General features: G+C 43.1%; 1 non-coding gene across 1 annotated transcript; it reads left to right on the forward strand.

The window, feature by feature from the left end:
- The first annotated feature begins 6,353 nt into the window (after positions 1-6,353).
- LOC141681874 (small nucleolar RNA R71) lies at positions 6,354-6,460 on the forward strand. Its single transcript, XR_012559293.1, has one exon. It is a non-coding gene; the product is annotated as a small nucleolar RNA R71 (small nucleolar RNA).
- The last annotated feature ends 636 nt before the right edge of the window (positions 6,461-7,096 follow it).

Consider the following 7,096-nt stretch of genomic DNA (forward strand, 5'->3'; position numbering starts at 1 on the left):
AAGAAGAGTTCTCACCAAAAACGGGCCACTGGATGTCAGCTCCAAGGCCTCTGAAAGCAGTCCCAAGTACAAGGGTGAGCTCCTGAGTGAACATACTCTGCGACTCATACATCGCATCCATCCTCCTTGACAGCCTCATATACTGGGCATCAGCCATCCCAGCACCTTCCTGGGCTCTAGAAGAGCCTGCCTCATCACGAACCTAACTGGGCCTAGCCATGGTAGCACCAGCTGCTGGACGTCCTCCTGGAAGACGATATCCCGAACCATGCTCCTCGGGCTCTCCACCCGTCCACTCCTGCATCGCATTCAGAGTCGCTGAGTCAATAGGAGTGGCCGGCATCTGCAGCTGCTCGTAAGAAGGCCAATGAACTCCCACTCCTCTGCACAGCTTCGTGACAGTAGATGCATAAGGGATGTTGCAGTGTTTCGCCCCCTCAAAAACTTCAAAATCCCTTGGTAGATGAACTCACCAAGCTCCACATAATACTCCTCATTCAAGATCCCCCATAACAACCTTGCTCTCTCGACTGTAACCTCATGTGCATGCGAAGTAGGCAAAATATTAGCACAAATAAAGGTAATCCATGCACGGGCATACCTATTCATCGCAATCGCCGGAAAAGAACGATACTCGTTAGATCCCGTCTTGAACTTCCACACCGTGCACGGCTGATAGAGAGTAGCACAAATCAAATCCAAATCAAAGTCCTCGGGGGTCTTCTCATTCCAATTCTCCTCCGTGGGCTTCCATTGTCGCTGCCCAATAACACGGCGAATCGCCTCCGGCTGATAATCCACAGTAAGCCCACGAACAACAGTAAACCCATTCTTTTCAGCCTTGGCGTTCGCATAAAACTCACGAACCACACTCATTGGAACCGCCTCCAGCGACTCACAAAAAGAAATCCACCCTTTCTCCGCAATCATCGGTAACAACTCACCATCCCTACCCGATGGTAAAAATCCCCTCTCCTTCAAAGTCGGCTTAGTCAGAAGCTTAGTATACTCCTCCTCAGCAGCCCTATCCATCAAACAGGGTCTCGCAGCAGTTCCCCTCGAAGAATCAGCAGTTGGAACGGTGCTGCTGCTATCAATAGTTCGGGATCTCTTAGGTGCCATTGAAAATGAGAAAAAGTGTTTAAGATTTGTGTTTTGAGTGTAGGAGAGAGTTTTAAAGTTGAAAGTATATGGGAGTGTATATGGAGGAGTTGTGTGTATATATAGGGTAGGAATTATAGTTAAAATTAGAGTAGGACTGGGGTTTGTGGGAGAGAAAACATGGAATTGTGGGAGAGAAATCGTGGGTTTTTATGTTTTTTAGGTTTTTTTGATTTTTTTGTGATTTTTTATAAGGCAAAAAAAAATTCTGGCAGAAGGGTCCTGAGCGGCTGCCCAGGACTTCCAAGCGGGCGCCCAGCATCCTGAGCGGCCGCCCAAGATTCATGAGTGGGCGCACAAGGGGTTTCTGGAAAACCTTTTTTTCTGCCCAATTTTTTTAATTTTTTTGGGTTTTTTGGATATGGTACTAACTTCTAAAGGTTCCTAAAGGTTAAAGCCTTGGGTTGCCTCCCAAAAAGCGCTTCTTTTACGTCATTAACTTGACGTAGAGTACTCCGATCAAGTTGACAATAAAATGGCACTAACCACTTCCCAGTTTGTCATGTCCCCATAGTAATGCTTCAATCGCTGACCATTAACCTTGAATGCTTGGTCCGGATCTTTCTCAAAAATCTCCACCGCTCCATGTGGAAACACAGTTTTGATGATAAAAGGTCCAGACCACCTTGATTTCAACTTTCCAGGAAAAAGTCGAAGACGAAAGTTGAATAAAAGAACTTGTTGCCCCGGCACGAATGACTTAGGAGATAGCTTCATGTTGTGCCACCTTTTTACTTTTTCCTTGTACATTTTGTTGTTCTCGTACGCTTGAAGTCGAAATTCATCAAGTTCATTTAACTGAAGCATTTGCTTCTTCCCAGCTGCATCTAGATCAAGGTTCAACTTCTTCAACGCCAAATAAGCCTCATGCTCAAGCTCCGTAGGTTAATGACATCCCTTACCATAAACAAGTTAAAACGGGGACATCCCAAGTGGAGTCTTGTATGCTGTTCTATAAGCCTAAACAGCTTCATCGAACTTTAAAGACCAATCCTTCCTTGACGGACAAACAACTTTCTCCATAATGCGCTTGATCTCTCTATTAGACACTTCAGCTTGACCATTCATTTACGGATGATAGGCAGTAGCAACACGATGATTCATATTATAGCGCTGCATCATAGAAGTGAACTTACGATTGAAGAAATGCGCCCCCCATCACTTATGATTACCCATGGCGTTCCAAACCTTGTGAATATCTGCTTATGGAGAAAACTCAACACTACCTTTGCATCATTCGTCAGTAGAGCCTTGACTTCCACCCATTTCGAGACATAATCGACTGCCAGCAAGATGTACTGATTATTGCAGGACGAGACAAATGGTCCCATAAAATCGATTCCCCAAACATCAAAGACCTCGACTTCAAGCATCACATTTAAAGGCATCTCATCCTTTCTAGTAAGATTCCCCACTCTTTGGCAATGATCACACCTTAAAATGAACTGATGAGCATCCTTAAACAACGTATGCCAGAAAAAACCTGCTTGCAAAATACGAGCTTCCGTCTTTTCACCACCATAATGTCCACCATAAAATGTGGAATGGCAGTCTCATAATATCCCCTCTGTCTCACAGGATGGGATACATATCCTGATGATCTGGTCAGCTCCCTGTCTAAACAAATATGGTTCATCCCACATGTACCACTTCACCTCATGCAGAAACTTCTTCTTTTGAGCTGCATTCATATTAGGAGGCATTATATTGCTGACAAGATAGTTCACAATATCTGCGAACCATGGCTCTTCCTCCTGAACTGCGAACAACTGCTCATCCAGAAAAGATTTGTTGATCAATGTCTTATCATGTGAAGTCGAACTGGGATTCTCCAATCTAGAGAGATGGTTAGCTAATTGATTCTCAGTACATTTTCGATCCTTGTTCTCTAACTCAAATTCCTGTAGCAAGAGCACCCAACGAATAAGTCTAGGCTTCGAATCCTTCTTTGAGACCAAATAGCGAATGGCAACATGATCAGTGAATACTATCACCTTTGTCCCAAGCAGATAAGATCGAAATTTTTTGAAACCAAAGACTATAGCCAAGAGCTCCTTCTCAGTAGTGGTGTAGTTTATTTGAGCTCCATTTAGAGTCTTACTAGCATAGTAGACCACATGAAAAATATTATTCTTGCGCTTCCCAAGAACTGCTCCCACTGCATAATCACTCGCATCACACATCATCTCAAAAGGTTCTGTCCAATCAGGTGTCATAATAACTGGTGTAGTTATCAAACTCTTCTTGAGAGTCTCGAATGCCGCCAAGCATTCATCATCAAATTTGAAAGGCACATCTTTCTCGAGCAAGTTGCACAACGGCTTAGATATCTTTGAGAAGTCCTTGATGGAACGCCGATAAAAACCCGCATGACCAAGAAAACTACGGACTCCTTTCACAGAAATAGGTGGTGGAAGATTTTCAATGACTCCCACCTTGGCTTTGTCCACCTCAAGACCCTTGCTAGAGACTTTATGCCCAAGAATAATGCCTTCACGCACCATAAAGTGATTTTTCCCAATTGAGCACCAAATTAATTTCCAAACACCTTTTGAGCACCGAACGAAGATTATTCAAACATTCATCATATGAATGTCCAAAGACGGAGAAGTCGTCCATGAACACTTTAACATTGTTTCCAATCATATCAAAGAATATAGCCATCATACATCTTTGAAAAGTGGCAGGTGCACCACATAAGCCAAACGAAACTCTACGAAAAGCAAACGTGCCAAATGGACAAGTGAAGGTAGTCTTTTCTTGATCTTCTGGTGCAATGAAAATCTGATTATACCCTGAATAGCCATCCAGAAGACAATAATACTCATGACCAGCCAACCTGTCAAGCATCTGATTAATAAATGGAAGAGGGAAGTGATCCTTTCTCGTGACTTTGTTCAACTTTCTGTAATCCATGTATACCCTCCATCCTGTGACTGTTCGAGTGGGGATGAGCTCGTTCTTCTCATTTGCTACCACAGTTATGCCTCCTTTCTTAGGTACACATTGCACAGGGCTCACCCAAGAACTATCAGAAATAGGATATATGATTCCTGCATCTAGCCACTTCAGAATTTATTTCTTCACCACTTCTTTCATGATAGGATTAAATCTTCGCTGTTGCTCAACAGTCGGCTTACTACCTTCCTCTAGCAGAATTTTATGCATACAGTACGAAGGACTGATCCCTTTTTATATCTGCTATAGTCCATCCGATGGCCAATTTGAATTCTCTCAAAATCCTCAAGAGCTTGTCCTCCTCACTACCTGAAAGGTCAGATGCAATAATAACAGGTAAAGTAGATGCATCACCTAAAAAAGCATACCTCAAGTGTTCAGGCAATGGTTTAAGCTCCAAAGTAGGTGCTTCCTCAATAGATGGTTTGAGCTTTCCTTCAGCATTCTTGAGATCAGTAGTACCAAGATATTCAAATGGCATGTCTAGCTTTTGCCTCCAAGGAGAAACATTTAGATATTGTAGTTGTTCATTGCCATCCTCATCGTCACTGTCAAATTCCCCCACTATGGCTTTCTCTAAAGCATCAGACATTAGCATATGATCAAGTTCTGAAGTTACCGCAAAATCAATCAAATCCACCTTTAAGAACTCCTCGTATTCTGTAGGGAATTTCATCGCCTTGAATACATTGAATGTCACATCCTGATCCTGCACCCTAATAGTAAGTTCACCTTTCTGCACATCTATCAAGGTACAGCCTGTAGCCAAGAAAGGTCTTCCCAAGATTATAGGAATCTTCTTATCTTCCTCGAAATCCAAAATGACAAAGTCTGCAGGGAAGAAGTGTTTATCCACCTTTACTAACACGTCCGCTACGATGCCTCGTGGGTATGTAATAGAACGATCAGCCAATTTTAGAGACATGTAGGTGGGCTTTGGATCAGGAAAATTCAACTTTTTGAAGATAGACAATGGCATCAGATTGATGCTTGCTCCCAAATCACACAGGCATTTGTCGAAAGACAACTTGCCAATGGTGCAAGGAATGGTGAAGCTACCTGGATCTTTAAGCTTTGGAGGTAATTTTTGTTGCAGCACAGCACTGCACTCTTCCGTTAGAGCAACGGTATCAAGGTCATCCAGTTTCACCTTCCTTGAAAGAATACTCTTCATGAATTTTGCATAACTAGGCATTTGCTCCAGAGCCTCAGTAAAAGGTATATTGATGTGAAGTTTCTTGAACACCTCCAGAAACTTACCGAACTGCTTATTCAGCTTTTGTTGTTGCAATCTCTTAGGGAAAGGTGGTGGAGGATAGAGCTGTTTCTCCTCTGTATTACCCTCAGGCAGAGTGTGTTCAACAGTAGTCTTCCTTGGTTCCACCGCTTTCTCCTTTTGCTTCTCTTCTTCATCAACAACTTCAGCTTCTCCATCTTTCGCTTTTTCAGCATCACCAACTTTCCCAGACCTTAAGGTGACAGCCTTTACTTGCTCCTTAGCTTCCTTCCTGCCTGGCACTTCAATATCGCTAGGAAGTGTTCCAGGTTGACGATTGAGCACAGCATTGGCTAATTGACCGATTTGATTTTCCAAGGTCTTGATAGAAACAGCCTGACTTTTGCACAATATTTTGAGCTCCTCGAAATCAGCACTAGAAGATAGAGCAGCACCTCCTTGTTGAGGATATAATTGCCTTTGAGCGTAATGCTGTGGTTGCTGGAATCCAGGTGGATTAAACTGTTTACTTACGCCTTACTGATATGGTTGCTGAATAGCATTCTGATTGTTGCTCCAGCTGAAATTGGGATGATTTCTGTTGTTAGGATGATAAGTAGTTGGCACAGGCTGTTGCGGTCGCTGATAATTGTTCACATAGTGAACAGATTCATTAACAAGAGAACACTGATCCGTAGCATGAGAACCTGCACAAAGCTCACAAACCATAGCTATCTGATTGACTCCATAGTTGGCTAAAGAATCGACATTCAAAAATAGTGCTTGGAGCTGCGCTGCAATAGCTGTAGCTGCATCAACTTCCAGAATACCTGCTACCTTCCCAGGCATCATCCTTTGAGTTGGGTTTTGATGCTCATTTGCAGCCATAGTTTCAATAAGATTATAAGCCTCAGTATAGCTTTTGGCCCACAAGGCGCCTCCAGCTGCTGCATCGAGCATGGGCCGAGATTGGGCCCCCAAACCATTATAGAAACCAGTGATTACCATCCAGTCAGGCATACCATGATGTGGACACTTTCTCAACATCTCCTTGTAGCACTCCCAAGCTTCGCACATAGATTCTGTTGGTTGCTGCGTAAACTGAGTAAGAGCACTCCTCATAGCTGCAATCTTCGCCATTGGATAGAACTTCACCGGAAACTTTTGGACAAGATCTTGCCAAGTAGTGATGGACCCAGCTGGTTCAGAATTTAACCTGTCCTTAGCTTTATCCCTCAGAGATAATAGGAAAAGCCTCAGCTTGATAGCCCCATCAGTCATACCATTATATTTGAAAGTACTACAGATCTGGACAAAATTTCTGATATGCATGTTGGGGTCTTCAGTCGCAGCACCTTCGAAAGAAATAGAACTCTGCACCATCTGAATAGTACCCGGCTTGATTTCAAAAGTGTTAGCCTGAATAGCCGGATGAAGGATGCTTGACTGAATGTCATCAATTTTAGGCCGAAAAAAGTCCATAAGAGCTGGATCTGCTGGTGGAACTATACGATCACCCATGATTACTGGTTCTTTCTGCTCACTCTCTTTATCCGAATCTTTAAAATATATCTTCTCCGGAATATCAAGAACTGAGTCTGTCTCCTCAGCCGTATCTAAAGTTCTCTTGTGAGTGCAAGAACGTGTTTGCATAAACGCTATCTAGAGTACCTGAAACACAACCGGAAACAATAAGTAACACGTCTTAATCAATGAGTCCTAATGACCACTGATGGCAAGTACATAAACTAAACAAATACG

The sequence above is a fragment of the Apium graveolens genome, chromosome 8, assembly GCF_009905375.1.
Source record: "Apium graveolens cultivar Ventura chromosome 8, ASM990537v1, whole genome shotgun sequence".
NCBI classification, from domain to species: domain Eukaryota; kingdom Viridiplantae; phylum Streptophyta; class Magnoliopsida; order Apiales; family Apiaceae; genus Apium; species Apium graveolens.